Raw genomic sequence first — 15,864 nt, forward strand, 5'->3', positions numbered from 1 at the left:
AAGCAAAAGAGGAAATAGCAGAGGCTCTGACCATCATTTTCCAGTCCTCTCTGGCTACAGGCATGGTGCCAGAGAACTGGAGGACTGCTAATGTTGTACCTTTGTTTAAAAAGTGAGAAAGGGGTAGACCGAGTAATTACAGGCCAGTCAGCCTAACCTCAGTGGTGCGGAAATTATTGGAAAAGTCCTGAAGGACAGGATAAATTTTCATTTGGAAAGACATGGATTAATTAAGGACAGTCAGCATGAATTTGTTACGGGAAGGTCATGTCTGACTAACTTGATTGAATTTTTCGAGGAGGTAACAAGGAGGGTTGATGAGGGCAGTGCATATGATGTAGTGTATATGGATTTTAGCAAAGTTTTTGATAAGGTTCCATATGGCAGACTGGTCATGAAAGTAAAAGCCCATGGGATCCAGGGCAAAAGTGGCAAGTTGGATCCAAAATTGGCTCAGAGGCAGGAAGCAAAGTGTAATGGTTGATGGGTATTTTTGTGACTGGAAGGCTGTATCCAGTGGGGCTCCGCAGAGCTCAGTGCTGGGTCCCTTGCTTTTTGTGGTATATATCAATGACTTGGACTTGAATGTTGGAGGTATGATTAAGCAGTTTGCAGATGACACTAAAATATGCTGTTTCTTTGATAATGAAGAAGAAAGCTGCGGACTGCTGGAAGATATCACTGTACTGGTCAGGTGGGCAGAACAGTGGCAAATAGAATTCAATCCGGATAAGTGTGAGGTAATGCATTTGGGGAGGTCTAACAAGGCAAGGGAATAAACATTAAATGGTACGACTCTGAAAAGTGTAGAGGAACAAAGGGACCTTGGCATACAGGTCCACAGATCCCTAAAGGTAGCAGGCCAGGTAGGTAAGGTGGTTAAGAAGGCATATGCAATACTTGCCTTTATTAGTTGAGGCATGGAATACAAGAGCAAAGGAGGTTATGCTTAAACTATATACACTAGTTAGGCTGCAGCTGCAGTACTGTGTGCAGTTCTGGTCACCACATTACAGGAAAGATGTGATTGCACTAGAAAGGGTGCAGAGGAGATTTTGCCTGGACTGGAGAATTTTGGTTATGAGGAAAGATTTGAGATGCTGGGTCTGTTTTCTTGGAACAGAGGAGACTGAGGGGAGACCTGATTGAGGTGTATAAAATTGAGGTGCCTGGATAGAGTGGATAGGAAGTACCTGTTTTCCTTGGCAGAGAGATCAGCAACCAGGGGGCATAGATTTAAAGTAATTGGCAGGAGGTTTAGAAGAAATAAGAGGGGAAATGACTTCACCCAGAGTATGGTGGGGGACTGGAACTCACTGCCTGAAAGGGTGGCAGAAGCAGAAAGCCTCACCACATTAAAAAAATACTTGGATCTGCACTTGAAGTGCAGTAACTTACAGGGCTACGGACTAAGAGCTGGATGGTGGGATTAGGCTGGAAAGCTCTTCGTCGGCCGGCGTGGACATAATGGACCGAAATGGCCGCCTTCCGTGCTGTAAATTTCTATGATTCTATGAAAGCCACGGCGATTCCAGGGTACTCCTCGGCAGGAGTTCACCAGAATGGCCAGAGACCAGGCTGGGATCCTGCATATTTAGCCTTATGGTGAAATATAGTGGCGTGTTGGGAGCGTAGCCTTCTCATAAACATATCGCCATTGTTGTCGTCATCTTCCTACCCCCTGAGGCGGGGAGGAACTTAACACAATCACAATCACTAAGGAGATGGTACTCAGTAAGATAATGGGATTAAAGGCGGATAATTCCCCTGAACCTGATGGCTTGCATCCTAGGGTCTTAAGAGAAGTAGCGGTAGGGATTGTGGATGCATTGGTTGTAATTTACCAAAATTCCCTGGTTTCTGGGGCGGTCCCAGCAGATTGGAAAATGCAAATGTAACGTCCCTATTTAAAAAAGGAGGCAGACAAAAAGCAGGAAACTATAGACCAGTTAGCCTACCATCTGTGGTTGGGAAGATGTTGGAGTCCATTATTAAAGAAGCAGTAGCAGGACATTTGGAAAAGCAAAATTCGGTCAGGCAGAGTCGGCATGGATTTATGAAGGGGAAGTCATGTTTGACAACTTTGCTGGAATTCTTTGAAGATGTAATGAACAGGGTGGATAAAGGGGAACCAGTGGATGTGGTGTTTTTGGACTTCCAGAAAGCATTTGAAAAGGTGCCACATAAAAGGTTACTGCACAAGATAAAAGTTCACGGGGTTGGGGGCAATATATTGGCCCAGAAATCCCGATCGAGGTCTTCCCGTGGGCAAACTACTGAAAAAAGGGGGGGAAAAGCGCACTTATCTGAAGGTTCTGCGCCCGCTCAAACTTCCGATCCTGAGGCCATCACTCCCTACACATCGGAGCGCGTGCACGTTGGGACGACCATATGCTGGAGCAGGAGGCACATGGCTCTGGGTAGCCAATTAAGGTATAATATTTTCTCATTCATAATAATGGGAACTCCGTAAGTTGAAGTTCCCATTATTATGAATGAGAAACCCCCCCCCAACAAACAAAACACTAATAAAAAATAGAAAAATACACTACATATTTAAGATTCATTTAAATTAAAGTTCTTATATAAAAAAATTTATCCCGACTTTTTAAAAAAGTTTTAAAATTATGCCTTAAAATAAACTTACCATAGTGGGGAGGGTTTTTTAACAGTAAAATATGATTTCATATGTGTTTATTTAATTTAATTTTAATGTTTATGTATGTTTTTAAACACTTGCGTCTGTAAAAGTAGGCTATACGCCTGCTTTTTCAGGCGCAAGATTTTTGAGGACATTTGCTAGGCAAGATATTCGTAAATATCGCAAATCTTGCCCTGCAAGTGTCCTCGCTCCTGATATGCACGAGATCTGTTAAGCCAGAAACTTGACAGATCGGAAAAACAGTACGGACCCGGGACATCAGAATTTCAGGCTAATTAGCATGGATAGAGGATTGGCTAACGGAACAGAAAACAGAGAGTAGGGATAAATGGCTCATTCTCGGGTTAGCAATCAGTAACTAGTGGGGTGCCGCAGGGATCAGTGCTGGGACCCCAACTATTTACAATCTATATTAACGACTTGGAGGAAGGGACCGAGTGTAACGTAGTCAAATTTGCCGACGATACAAAGATGGGAGAAAAAGCAATGTGTGAGGAGGACACAAAAAATCTGCAAAAGGACATAGACAGGCTAAGTGAGTGGGCAAAAATTTGGCAGATGGAGTATAATGCTGGAAAGTGTGAGGTCATGCACTTTGGCAGAAAAAAAATCAAAGAGCAAGTTATTACTTAAATGGAGAAGGATTGCAAAGTGCTGCAGTACAGCGGGACCTGGGGGTACTGGTGCATGAATCACAAAAGGTTAGTATGCAGGTATAGCAAGTGATCAGGAAGGCCAATGCAAAGGGGATGGAATATAAAAGCAGGGAAGTCTTGCTACAGTTGTACAGGGTATTGGTGAGGCCACACCTGGAATACTGCGTGCAGTTTTGGTTTCCATATTTTCGAAAGGATATACTTGCTTTAGAGGCAGTTCAGAGAAGGTTCACAAAGTTGATTCTAGAGATGAGGGGGTTGACTTATGAGGAAAGGTTGAGTAGGTTGGGCCTCTACTCATTGGAATTCAAAAGAATGAGAGGTGATCGTATCGAAATGGAGCTTGATAAGGTGGATACAGAGAGGATGTTTCCACTGATAGGGGAGGCTAGAAGTAGAGAGCATAATCTTAGAATAAGGGGCCGCCCATTTAGAACTGAAATGAGGAGAAATTTCTTCTCTCAGAGGGTTGTGGATCTGTGTAATTCGCTGCCTCAGAGAGCTGTGGAAGCTGGGACATTGAATAAATTTAAGACAGAAATCGACAGTTTCTTAAACGATAAGGGAATAAGGGGTTATGGAGAGCAGGCAGGGAAGTGGACCCGAGTCCATGATCGGATCAGCCATGATCATATTAAATGGTGGAGCAGGCTCGAGGGGCCGTATGGTCTACTCCTGCTCCTATTTCTTATGTTCTTATGTTCCAAGGCAGTCCCCCAGAGTCTAGGATGACTTGCTTCCTCACTAAAACGGGTTCTAAGGTGACTGATGATACCAATGTGGGATCAACAGGCTCTGTCACAGGTGGGGCAGACGGTGGTTGGAGGGACGGGTGAATGGGGTGCTTGATTTGTCGTACACTCCCGGCAAAGAGACTCGAAGTATTCGGTTCCTTCTCGGATGCTCCTGCTCCACCTTGAGCTGTCTTGGGTCAGGGATTCCTAAGAGTCAGTGATGATGTTGCATTTTTTCAAGGAGGCTTTGTGGGTGTCCTTGAAGCATTTTCTCTGCCCTCCTGGGACTCGCCTGCCGTGACGTAGCTCGGAGTAGAGTGCTTGTTTTGGGAGTCTAGTGTAGGGTGTTCATTTTCCGCTCTACTTTGATTCCTAGACCTCGGGAATTACAGGAAGGGCGCCACGTAACGTTTATTACACAATAAAGAACTAAAATTTACAGAACAAGACTTCTTGGAGATTGATCGAAGACATACAATCACCCATCCAGCCAGTTGCTGCTGTTGTTGATTGTCGGCTCGCGGAGCTCAGGAAAATGTTGGGTCCCAGCTGCTTGCTTTGTGGTCGTTGTTCCTTTTTCGTGCTGTTTCTTCGACCGGTTCCCGAGCTGTTGTTTCTTCTTTCTGTTGTTCCAAGCTCTTGTTCTCAGCTCTTACATATATATCAATTTGATTATACACATCACCGACTGGGCTGCTTTCAGTTAATGGGTCTGGATAAGTGTCGATGGCTGTGATGATGGGTCTGGATCTATTTGGATGGCCACGATTCACACTTACTTCAGTGCACGGAATCGACAGGGCAAAAGATAACTCCTTATCTTTTGTGCCCCGTTATCCAAAAATGCATGCCTTGTGGGATCCTTTGTTGTTTTGGGTTTTCGCAGACTTGTAGTCTCCATAGGGAACTGTTTTTTCCCCTCTGGCCAATTAATCCATGGGCTCCTCTGCTTGATTGTATCAAAACCCTTTATCCCGGTATTAATCGGGTCTCGCTCCTGACCGCAGAAATTGCATTAATCAGTTATGAGTCACCACCTGCCCCAGGCTGGCGTTCTTTCTCCTGCCCAACAGTCCCACAGGTTTTCTTTAAACCATTTTAGCCTGTGGCCTCTTGCTGTGCCTTGATTATGAAATGTATAAACCTTACACTTCCCCTTTTAATGTCTCTTGTTATAAATTCAAAGACATTACTCTAGGTGGCTTTGTCTTATTTCCCCCTGAGCCTTTTTGGGTGTATTTGCAGTCTTCAGTCAAATCTCCAAGATTCCCTTCCCTCCCCTCGTCTTTTGCTTTAATTTACAGGACAAGACGAATAGATACAACACTATTACCAACTCTACAATTACTAACAAGTGTGATACGATTCGAACCCAGGGTGGGATCTCAATATTGAGTCCCACATCCTACTGTGGAGGTACAATAATTTCCTCGATTTCCTCCCTTTTTCGTTCTTTTGATGTAACGTGTAATAATGTTTGTGGGACAGTTAGATGTTCTTTAATAGTTCAGTCAAATGTTCAGGTAACGGCGGGATATGTAGCCCTGGAGGTTTGGTAAAGTATCGTTGACTGTAATACTGATATGTTTGCGGTCTGAGATAGGAATTATTCTCTCTTGTGCTACTTGTGTCTCTACCTGGGGTTTGAAGCAAAAGGTAGAATCTTTCACTGGGCACCAAGTGTCATGGTGTACTCTATACCGACTTTTGCTGGTGGTGAAACAGTATGTCCTGTTCCCTTTGTATGCAACCTGGGGTGGGACATGGTTGTGAGCCGTCACTTCCATGATACAGCTTATAGGCTGCCCGTCCCCGTATTGAACCCACATACCGGCCAGTCGAAAGGATTCAGATGATAGGGGCACAATACCACGTGTGTATCTCCTCTCTGACATCCCTCCAGATTAGCGCCGGTTATTGAGTCTCCCAATTTCACCACATACTGAGGGGTTTTATGATGTTTCACATATACCCCATTCCAAATTACCCCAATGTTTTCTACCCGGTATGGGTCATTGCGACTGATCTATCACCGGTATTCTAAGCACTATCCCCATTATAAACTGTTTACTCTGACCACAGTTGACCAGGACTGGGTACGCTTCGGAGGCTGACCGCAGCTGGCACGAATTCAGGAGGTTACTGTAGACACTCAAAGCTTTTATGTGCCTGTTACTGACCCACGATGGTTCGTGGCCTTGTTTGAATTCCTCTAAATTACTGTGTCCTTCATTTAACAACCAAGTCCCGTACATTGCACATACGTCATTCTGAGCAGCTTGATCTGACGCATTTCTATCCTCCTTTATTAAAGCATTGATGGTCTGAGCATGTGTCTCCACCTCAGCTATCATTTCCTTCAAATGGATTGTCATTACCTGATCTTCCTGTAGTTCGTGACCCTCTACGTCACTACCCTCCACCAGTATTTTCTTTAACTGGTCCCTTAAGGTACTTACCTGGACTTGCAATTGCGCGTTGTCTATTGACCAGTGATGTCCCTGTATTAAACGCCGTAGCCACATCATTCATCAGTCCCCTTTTTCATCGCCCCTAGCCCGTCTGGCTGTTGCTTATCGGTTTGTACGCTTCCCCCTGACTTTCATCCCCATAATTCTTCTGATAGAATTGCTTAAACATTTCTCTTAACAAATCGCTCATTTAACTTTTCCATTTCTGGCAGGCACCACCAGGGTAGTTGTAACTCTGTTAAATTCAGAATAACCGACGCTACTTCGTAATACACAGTATGATGCAATATTTTCCCTGTTGGGATTAACACCAGCCCATTCTTAGGCCTGGGTGTTAGAACAGGACATGGAACTTCTTGGTTTGGAATCTCCAGCATTTTAGGGAGAGGTTTTAATCTGCTCGCGATCAGCTCGGTTGCATTGACTGCCTTTGGAGGGTTTAAGGTCACACAAGAATCAAAACCCTGCGTCCAATTCACACCCAACCCGGAATCCTGCCATTGTCATTTAAAAACAATAGCCACACCGCCCCAGCACTAGTGGATAGATCCAACCACACAGACGTAAATCCCTTGTACCTCCTTCCACCATTTCTCCCAACACACTTTTGCCCCTTCTTTTGTTCCTGTGGTCCGCTTGTTTGAACTATTACCCAATTTCTCCCATTCTGTGGATGCACTAATTTTCCTCCTGTCTGTTTTCCGTAACCACCACCACCCTCCCATGGGGGTACTTCCTTTACATTCCAGACAAACTCGTCTACCCTCTTTCACCCGTACCTTCCTGGTCGTGATGTTTACCCTTGGGCAGGACACTGATACCTCCCCAAGTTTATCCTCGGTTTGTCTGGAGTACTTGGTCGAATTTGACCCTAACCACCCTGGCCAACTCCCAATGTGAGTATAGGCATTTGTGCCCTTGTTGCTCCGTATTGCTCCCCCTTGAGTTACAGTGGGGCCGGTTCCTCCCATACACCCGTATGCCAGGAATGTCTCGGTGTCTCCCCGATCTCCCCATCCTGCTATAATCCACATGCTCATCCACAACATCCACCTCATCTCATATCCTTGGCTCGATTCGCTTCTATAAAGACAGAATTAAAAAAAATAACCCTGCTGTGTGAGGGGTCTCCCTCTCACAGGTTCTCCTTCAGTTATACACATATGTACATTTACATGATTTAGATCACTGCTTTCCTCTTCCTTTATCCTGATGCTTGGGCTTTCGGAGACTCGGGGCTGGAGATGGAGGAGACGTCCAGGACACCCTAGGTCGCGGCACCCGACCACTCTGTCTTAATGCGCCGTCCCTTATGTCTCTATCATCATCATCCCACAGCATGGGTGGAAGGCTTACATTAATCAAACTCATCACAGTTCTTTGGGCCTTACCCGCTTTTTACTTTCCTCTCCGGGATTGTACAGCTTACATTGATTTATGTGAAACCACTTTATTCGTTTTGGCAGCTGGATCGCATAGACTATTGGGCTTTCCTTATCTACTATGTTATATGGTCCTTTGTACAACGATTCAAATGCCCCTACTCTGGCATAATTCCTGACCATCACCTGATCCCCTACCCTCCATTCCTGAGTAACCGAAGGTTCCAACAGCAGTTTATTCTGCTGGTGCTGCCTGCCCATATTGTTAGCTGCTTCCCAATGCAGCCCCTTCAGAGTATCATACAGATCTCTGACAAACCTGTCCAATGTGACCTCTTTAACCTGCGTTTCGGTCAGGAGTGGTGCTAATATGAGTCGGAGTCCTCATTAGTCTCCCTGTCATCAGCGCACGCGGGGAGTGTCTCGTACTTTTAGAGACTGTCTCGGTGATTCATCAGTACTAGGGATAGGATTTCATCCCATTTCTTCGGGATATCTCCTATCTCTTTCCTAAGCCTCTCTTTTAAGGTCCGATTTGTCCTCTCTACTGACCTGACGATTGGGGGTTATACGCCACATACCATTTTGCCTATATTCCTAACAGCTTTAGGGTAGCTTGCATTACCACTCCCTTGATCTGATTCCATTATCAGGGGCAGTCCCCATCGAGAAAATACTTCTCGCACTAGAATCTTTGCTGTGACTACTGCGGGGGCCGCCCTACAAGGAAAAGCTTCTACCCATTTTGTGAAAAGATCTACTAACACCAGGCAGTATTTATTGTCTCTGCCTGAGGTGGGCAGTGGTCCAATGAAGTCTATTTGTACAGACTGCCCCTCTACCCTCCTTGTGAGTCCCAACAGAGCCTTCCTCCGGTGGGGGTCTGGATTGTTTGCGGCACATACTAGACAATTCTGACAATAATCCTTTACATTGTTTCTAAGCCCGGGCCACCATCCCACGGCCTCCACTTTATTCCACGTCGTTTCTGGCCCTGGATGTCCAGCCCCTGGACCCCCATGAGCTAGCTGCAAGAATTCTTCCCTGCACTGCCCTGGCACGATCCAACTGTCTCCTTTAAATAGCATTCCCTGTCTTACTGCTACGTCTGCAGCTCCCAAAGGTCCTGCTACAGGCTTCCCGTCTACCTTGTCTCTAATCACTACTCTAACGTCTACATCTTGTAGCTGAGCCTGTTTTAAGTCAGGTGGCAATGGTACTTCTTTGGGCTTCTGTCTGTTACAGCCATGATCTGTCCACAGTGATATGGGTCCCAAGGTGTCCCTTCTCCTGCCCCTGTTTTGGCCAGTGTGTCAGCTTTCTCATTCCCTTCCCACTTCGGCTCTGTCTTAGAGTATGCTTTGACTTTTTGGATGTAGTAATCCTTCTGGTCCCTACCTGTGATAACAAAAGAGCCATCACCAACGGCTTCCCGTCTGAGGACTTAAACCCTCGCCTAGCCCATATTGCTAAATACTCTGTACAGGAGTTACAAGTGAACATGGAGTCCAAACATATCGTATAGGGAGTTGGGAATTCACTAGGGTGTGTGACCGACCACATACGCTACGGCTGCCAGTTCAGTCTGCTGTGCACTTAGTGTTGGGGAGCTTTATAGCCTTTTCTATCCCTGCCTCTGGATTGTATATCCTACAGCCTGTTTTTCTCTCTCCATTCGTCGCTGAACTAGACCCATCTACATAAATGCCTGTCAGATGTTCCCCTGCTCAGAATCCCACATCTACATGCCACACTCCTTCCACTGAACACACGTGAGCTGCTCACGGATAAACCAGGTTTGGGGCTGGCTTTGGTTCTTCTAGCCTTTCTACCTTCAGGTCTAACTGAGTAAGCAACAATGTCCAGCGGGCAATCCTGTTACTGCTCACTGTCCCATCTTTCATCCTACCGTCCAGTAACATTTGTGTCGGGGTATGACAGGTCAGTAGAGTCACTGTAGCTTATCCTGTGAGCGACCGAAAATGTTTTACTGCCCAAAAGGTTGCTAACAAATGTCGCTCGCAATTCGAAAAGCTCTTTTCTACTTCTGTGAGAACTCGGAAGGCATAGGCCACCGGTCTCAGCTTACCGAGTTGCTCCTGGAGTAACACTGCACTCAAGCTGTCCCTAGTAGCTGCTACCTCCAGACTAAAGTCCTGGTCCCCATATATTGCTCCCAACACTGGTGCCGTCTGTAACAAATCCTTTAAACGAATGAAAGTTTCCTGACAACGCTCACTCCATTCCTACTCTATTCCTTTCCTAAGAAGCCTCAACAAAGTAGCTGCCATGGCTGCATATCCTTCAATAAATTCTCTGCAGTAACCTGTTATTCCCAAGAAAAGACCTTACCCTAGACACGTCCTTAGGAATGGGTAGCTCCTGAACTGTCTTTCTCTTAGCTCCATCTATTGCTCTCCTGTTCTAATGGTCAAACCTAGAAACTGCACCTCCTCTTGGCCGACTTGAGCTTTCTTTGGATTCACCTTAAAACCTACTTCTTTTAACAAATGCAACAATTCACTCAATAATGGCCCATGGTCCTCCGCACTTTTGGAGAATAACAACAGGTCGCCCACATATTGGATCAACCGATTCGGCTGACTAAAACCTTTTAGTGCCTCGGCCATACTCTGGTGAAAGATTTAGGGACTGTTGTGAAACCCTTGTGGATGACATGTCCACATGTACTGCTGACCTTTTAAGGTAAAGGTAAATTACTACTGGTCCTGCTGTCTCTTGGAAATGGAAAAAAACCCGTTTGAAATGTCCAGCACGGTAAAAGTTGTTGCGGCCGCAGGACCTCCCTATCACATCTGCTACCACTGCTACCGTGGGTGCACAGGCTGGAATATTTTTATTCAGGACTCAGTAATCTACCGTGGCCCTCCATGAGTTATCGGGCTTCTTTAATGGCCATAGGAGTGAGTTTGCATGTGTGGCTATAGTTCTTAACATACCTTGCTCTACCAGGGAATTTATAGCAGTTTCCAAACCTCCTTTTCTGCTTCCCAGGGAAAATTATACTGTTTCTGGGGCTGTGTCATCGGGTCCCCATCTATCTTCACCTCTACCCCAGTTACTCTCCCGCAATCATGCTTGTGCGTTGCAAATGCATCTATATTCTCCCGTACATGCCCTTGATACCTGGCTGGAATGTTATCGACTAATCTTTCTGTATCATATCTCCCTTTCGGCTTCATCGTGCAGGTGCTTTCTTTGCCTGTACTGTACCTGGGAATCACTACAATCTCCCCTATCCTATCTGCGTCAACTGCCCCCCATAGACAATTGTTCTTCATATCCACCATGGCATGGTGTGCCAACATGTAGTCGGCCCCGAGAACTCCCGAACTGAGCTGTTCCCACTTCATTAAAATACATTCCCACTTTGTTGTGTTAGGTCCTAATTCTATGGTTAAGGGCTTTGACACTACCCCAGCCTATTAGTTACCCGTAAAGCCTGCCAGTGTAAATAGGACTCCGCTCGACCACGGGGATATGGTCGGATTTGGTGAGTGGACAACCGTGCTACAGGCTCCTGTATCTATCAGATACCTTCCCTTAACAGCTTCCACCTTTACATCTACACATGGCCTGCCTACTCATCATATATGGCTGTGCACAACGTCAAAGTGGGGGTGCCGACATATTGGGTCCCTTTTCATCCACTGCAGCGTCCAGCTTTCCTCCACCCTTGCCCATAACCTGCTGTAATGCGGCAACTAAAACCTGTTCTGGGTCGTCAGCTACCTTCTTTTGGCCCTTTTCTGCCTTAGCACCCTCGTAACCTGGCTTCCCTCCTCTCGAGAGTCTACAATCCTTGCTCCAGTGTCCCAACTTCCCACAGTTAAAACACCCTCTGGATCGACCCGCATTACCTCCCTCTTGTCTCCATTCTCTCTTTGCCCGAACATCTCTTACTTCGTGCACTTTCCCTTTTTGTTTCTCCTCTTCCCCTTGTCTGGACTTAAATGCTAGAATCAATCTTCTCAACACCCCTGCCTCTATTTTGGAGATCATCTGGGTCAAACCATGCTTCGACCTTTGCTCTGAGCCGTGGCAAACTGTTACCCATTACGGTTCTCAGCCAATGGTTTCTGGGTTCCCCTATTAAGTCTGCCCGTACCAGATTTCCTCCAGTGGCCCTTAAATAAATAGGCCACAGTCTATCTGCAAATGAATCGGGTGAGTCGCTTACTTGCTGCCTAGTCTGTTTCTAACGCTGCCAAAATTTCCTCCTTTAAGCCCTATGGGGTTCCTCCACCTAACATGGAGAGTAGTGTTAACTTCACTATCCCCTCCTCACTGCAATAATTGATACCCCCTATCTGCTCTATGTTGGTAAAATGAACAGAGGCATCCCCTCCTTGCTTTAATTTTGCCATACCCGTCAGCATCTCCTGCAGCTGAAGCGGCGTGTATGGGATCACATAGCCACTATAATGGTGCCGGACTACCATTTGGTGTGGGTGGGCCAAATTTCTGCTGTCTCAGGGGACACATCGGTCTCCGGGATCCCGGTGCTCACTATACTGGGGCCCATTGTCTGACTCCTTCCCCTCTAGGTCCCAAACTTCCTCGCCTTCCCCTGGTGCCATGAGACAAACCATCCCTTTGGTCCCGTCTAGCTCTGCCGTTAACTGGCGGATGTTTTATTTACAAGGTCCGTGATCTGCTCTCTCGTAACCCTGTTTCTGCGCTACCTGATATGCTATTTTTATCTTTCTTAGCTGTTCTTCTGCTTCGTTGGCTCTCTCTGTGAGCCTCTCACTCTGTTCGATGTAAGCCTGCTGCTGCCTTTTGCACTCGGTCACCTGGCACTGCAAATATTCTAGGTGATTACGCGCCATGTCTTCTTTAATACTTAGATCCTGCCTTTCTCTATTCAAATGGCTTATCTCACCTTTTAATTCCCTACTCTCATCCTCCAGCTGTCCTACCTTTTCCCTTAACAGTTGCGTTTTCTTCTGCAGGCAAATGAGCCAAATCGCCTTCTCTTTAGACCCTTTGTGGTTACTACTAACTGTCCACTCTGCCGCTTTTTCCTGCAGATCCCCAGAGTGTAGTATTTCTCATACCCATGGCTGCGAAATGTCCAATTTGTTGCATATTTATACAGCTACCTTAGCCTCCTCCAAGGACTTCCTACGACTACTCTTAGCCGCTGGCTCTACCGCGTTTCGCTGTAGTGAGTTCATTTCCAGTGTCTCTGGCTGAGAAATTATCTCTGACTTACCTTGGTCTCCCCTGAGACCACCTCGCAGTGACCTGCGGTTACTGTTAGTCTGGCTTCTCTCTGTGGCTATTCCAGTCAATCCGAGATTACTCCAACCTATCCGACACTGTTTCTCTCCTCCGGTTGCTCTGGCCGTCCGTGAGATTACTTCTGGCCTCCCTGAGACCCCTTCACAGACTACCTGTGATGACTTTTCTCGGTGGCTACCCAAGTCAGCCTGCGCTCTTCGGCTACCCTAGTCGCCCTTGAGATTACCCTGGTCTCCCTGAGACCCCTTCGCAGACTACCTGCGTTTGCTTTGATACCTGAGACTTGACCAAGCCTCCCCAGGGTTTCTTGCCCTTGATTTGTGTCCATGATCCTATTCGAAACTCTGAGATCCTGCCGCGGTCGCCATTTTATGTAGGGTGTTCGTTTTCCACTCTACTTTGATTCATAGACCTCGGGAATTACAGGAAGGACTCCACGTAATGCAAAGTTTAGGCTTAAACCCAACTGTTAGTTTATTACACAAAAACCAACTAAAAATTACAGAACAAGACTTCTTCGAGATTGATCGAAGACATACAATCACCCATCCAGCCAGTTGCTGCTGTTGTCGATTGTAGGTTCGTGGAGCTAGGGAAGATGTTGGGTCTCAGCTGTTTGTTTCGTGGTCGTTGTTCCTTTTTCCTACTGTTCTGAGATGTTTCTTCGACCGGTTCCCCTGAGCTGTTGTTTCTTCCTTCTTCCTGTTGTTCCGAGCTCGTGTTCTCAGCTCTTACATATATATCCATTTGATTATACACATCTCCTACTGGGCTGTTTTCAGTTAATGCATCTGGATAAGTCTCGATGGCTGTGATGATGGGTCTGGATCTGTTTGGATGGCTACGTTTCACACTTCGGTGCGTGGAATCGACATGGCAAAAGATAATTCCTTATCTTTTGTGGCCTGCCCACCAGAGCTGATCGAACGTGGTCAATGCCTCGATGCTGGGGATGTTGGCCTGAGAGAGAACACTGAAGTTAGTGCGCCTATCTTGCCAATTTGCAAGATTTTGCGTAAGCAGCGTTAATGGTATTTCTCCAATGCTTTGAGGTGCCTACTGTACATAGTCCATATCTCTGAAGCGTATAGGAGGGCGGGTATCACTACTGTTCTGTAGACCATGAGCTTGGTGCCGGGTTTGAGATTCTGGTCTTCGAACACACTTTTCCTCAGGCAGCCAAAGGCGGTATTGGACTTTGTCATCGATGTCTGCCTTTCCTGATAGTAGTCTCCCAAGGTATGGGAAGTGGTCCACATTGTCCAGGCCTCATCGTGGATCTTGATAACTGGGGAGCAGTACTGTGTGGTTGGGGGCTGGTTGGTAGAGGACCTTTTTCTTACTGATGTTTAATGTAAGGCCCAGACTCTCGTACGCTTCAGTGAAGGTGTCAACGATGGTTTGGAGTTTGGACTCCGAGAGTGCACAAACGCAAGTGTCATCTGCATATTGTAATTCAGTGACAGAGGTTGGAGCAACCTTGGATCTGAACTGGAGGCGTCGGAAGTTGAACAATTTCCCACTTTCCTGTAGCTTAACTCCACTCCAGCGGGAAGATTGCTAAGGGTGAGATGAAGCATTGCAGCGAGGAAGATTGAGAAGAGCGTTGGTGTGATCACTCAGCCTTGCTTGACCCCAGTCTGCACTTGTATTGGGTCCGTGGTGGATCCGTTGGTAAGAATCACGGCTTGCATGTCATCTTGAAGCAGGCGGAGGACGGTGACGAATTTTTGAGGACAGACGAATTTGAGTAGGACACTCCATAATCCCTTGCGGTTTACAGTATTGAAGGCCTTTGTGAGGTCAAAGAAAGCCATTGTTGTAAGGGGCCCTCAATGTGATCTGGCATAGTGTCAGTGCCAGTTAGCCCAGTTTAACCAGGCATTTCTCCCTGACAAATTATGGAAATGGGGGCCCAGAATTGTAACCTTGCATGGCCTTCTGGCTGGGCCCTGTGCTTTAAAGTCATGGAGATCAGCAGCCAGAAGTCATAGGTGCCTCAAAACATCCTGGAAGTTTCCTTAAAAAAGTTAATTTTGTCTTGCCTTTTTTGATTCCAGACTGCCCGGCAGCTCCTGCTGATGTTACATCATCGGGTTTTCAGGTGCAGACCATCGTGCTAGTATCAGCGTGCTGACCAAGTGGATTCACCACAAAATGAAGCAGGAGGTCGGATACCCTTTCTCCACCTCCCTCCATCTTATATTAGCGTTGTTGGGTCTGTGACTAGTACAGGTACAAACCCAGGATCACCTCATGTGGAAGCCCCGGAAAATCCCGAGGCAGCACACCGGTCTCATCTAATGGATCTCTGCCCCTTTCATTATGGTCTGAGATTGAATGCTGAGCACCTTGCCAAGAGCAGAGGAAAATCTACCCTTGTGTTTTGCTATTTTGATTATGCTAATAAAATAACATACTTATACAAGACTCTTGGCTACAATGTGCTTTATGACTATGGATTTGCAATCAGCCAGTCACTAATTCAAAAGAACCTTTTGCAAGAACAACATTGAAAGTTACGGAGGGCTGGGAACCTCACATTAAATGGATGATCTGATGTGGGTTAGGAGAGAGAGGTTACATGCTGTATCTCCAGTTATACATAACATGTTCTTTTAAAGGATTAAAACCCTTTGTAGGACATCATAGCTGTGTGAAACATGGCATGAAAGTTGTAAATAAACCAAG

At 46.2% G+C, this 15,864-nt stretch overlaps 1 protein-coding gene across 3 annotated transcripts in view; it reads left to right on the top strand.

The window, feature by feature from the left end:
- LOC139259871 (death domain-containing protein 1-like) overlaps positions 1-15,864 on the top strand; it is a 73,778-nt gene that overhangs the window by 30,363 nt on the left and 27,551 nt on the right. The gene's annotated exons all lie outside the window — the stretch shown is intronic.

The sequence above is a fragment of the Pristiophorus japonicus genome, chromosome 3 (assembly GCF_044704955.1).
Source record: "Pristiophorus japonicus isolate sPriJap1 chromosome 3, sPriJap1.hap1, whole genome shotgun sequence".
In the NCBI taxonomy this organism is placed as follows: domain Eukaryota; kingdom Metazoa; phylum Chordata; class Chondrichthyes; family Pristiophoridae; genus Pristiophorus; species Pristiophorus japonicus.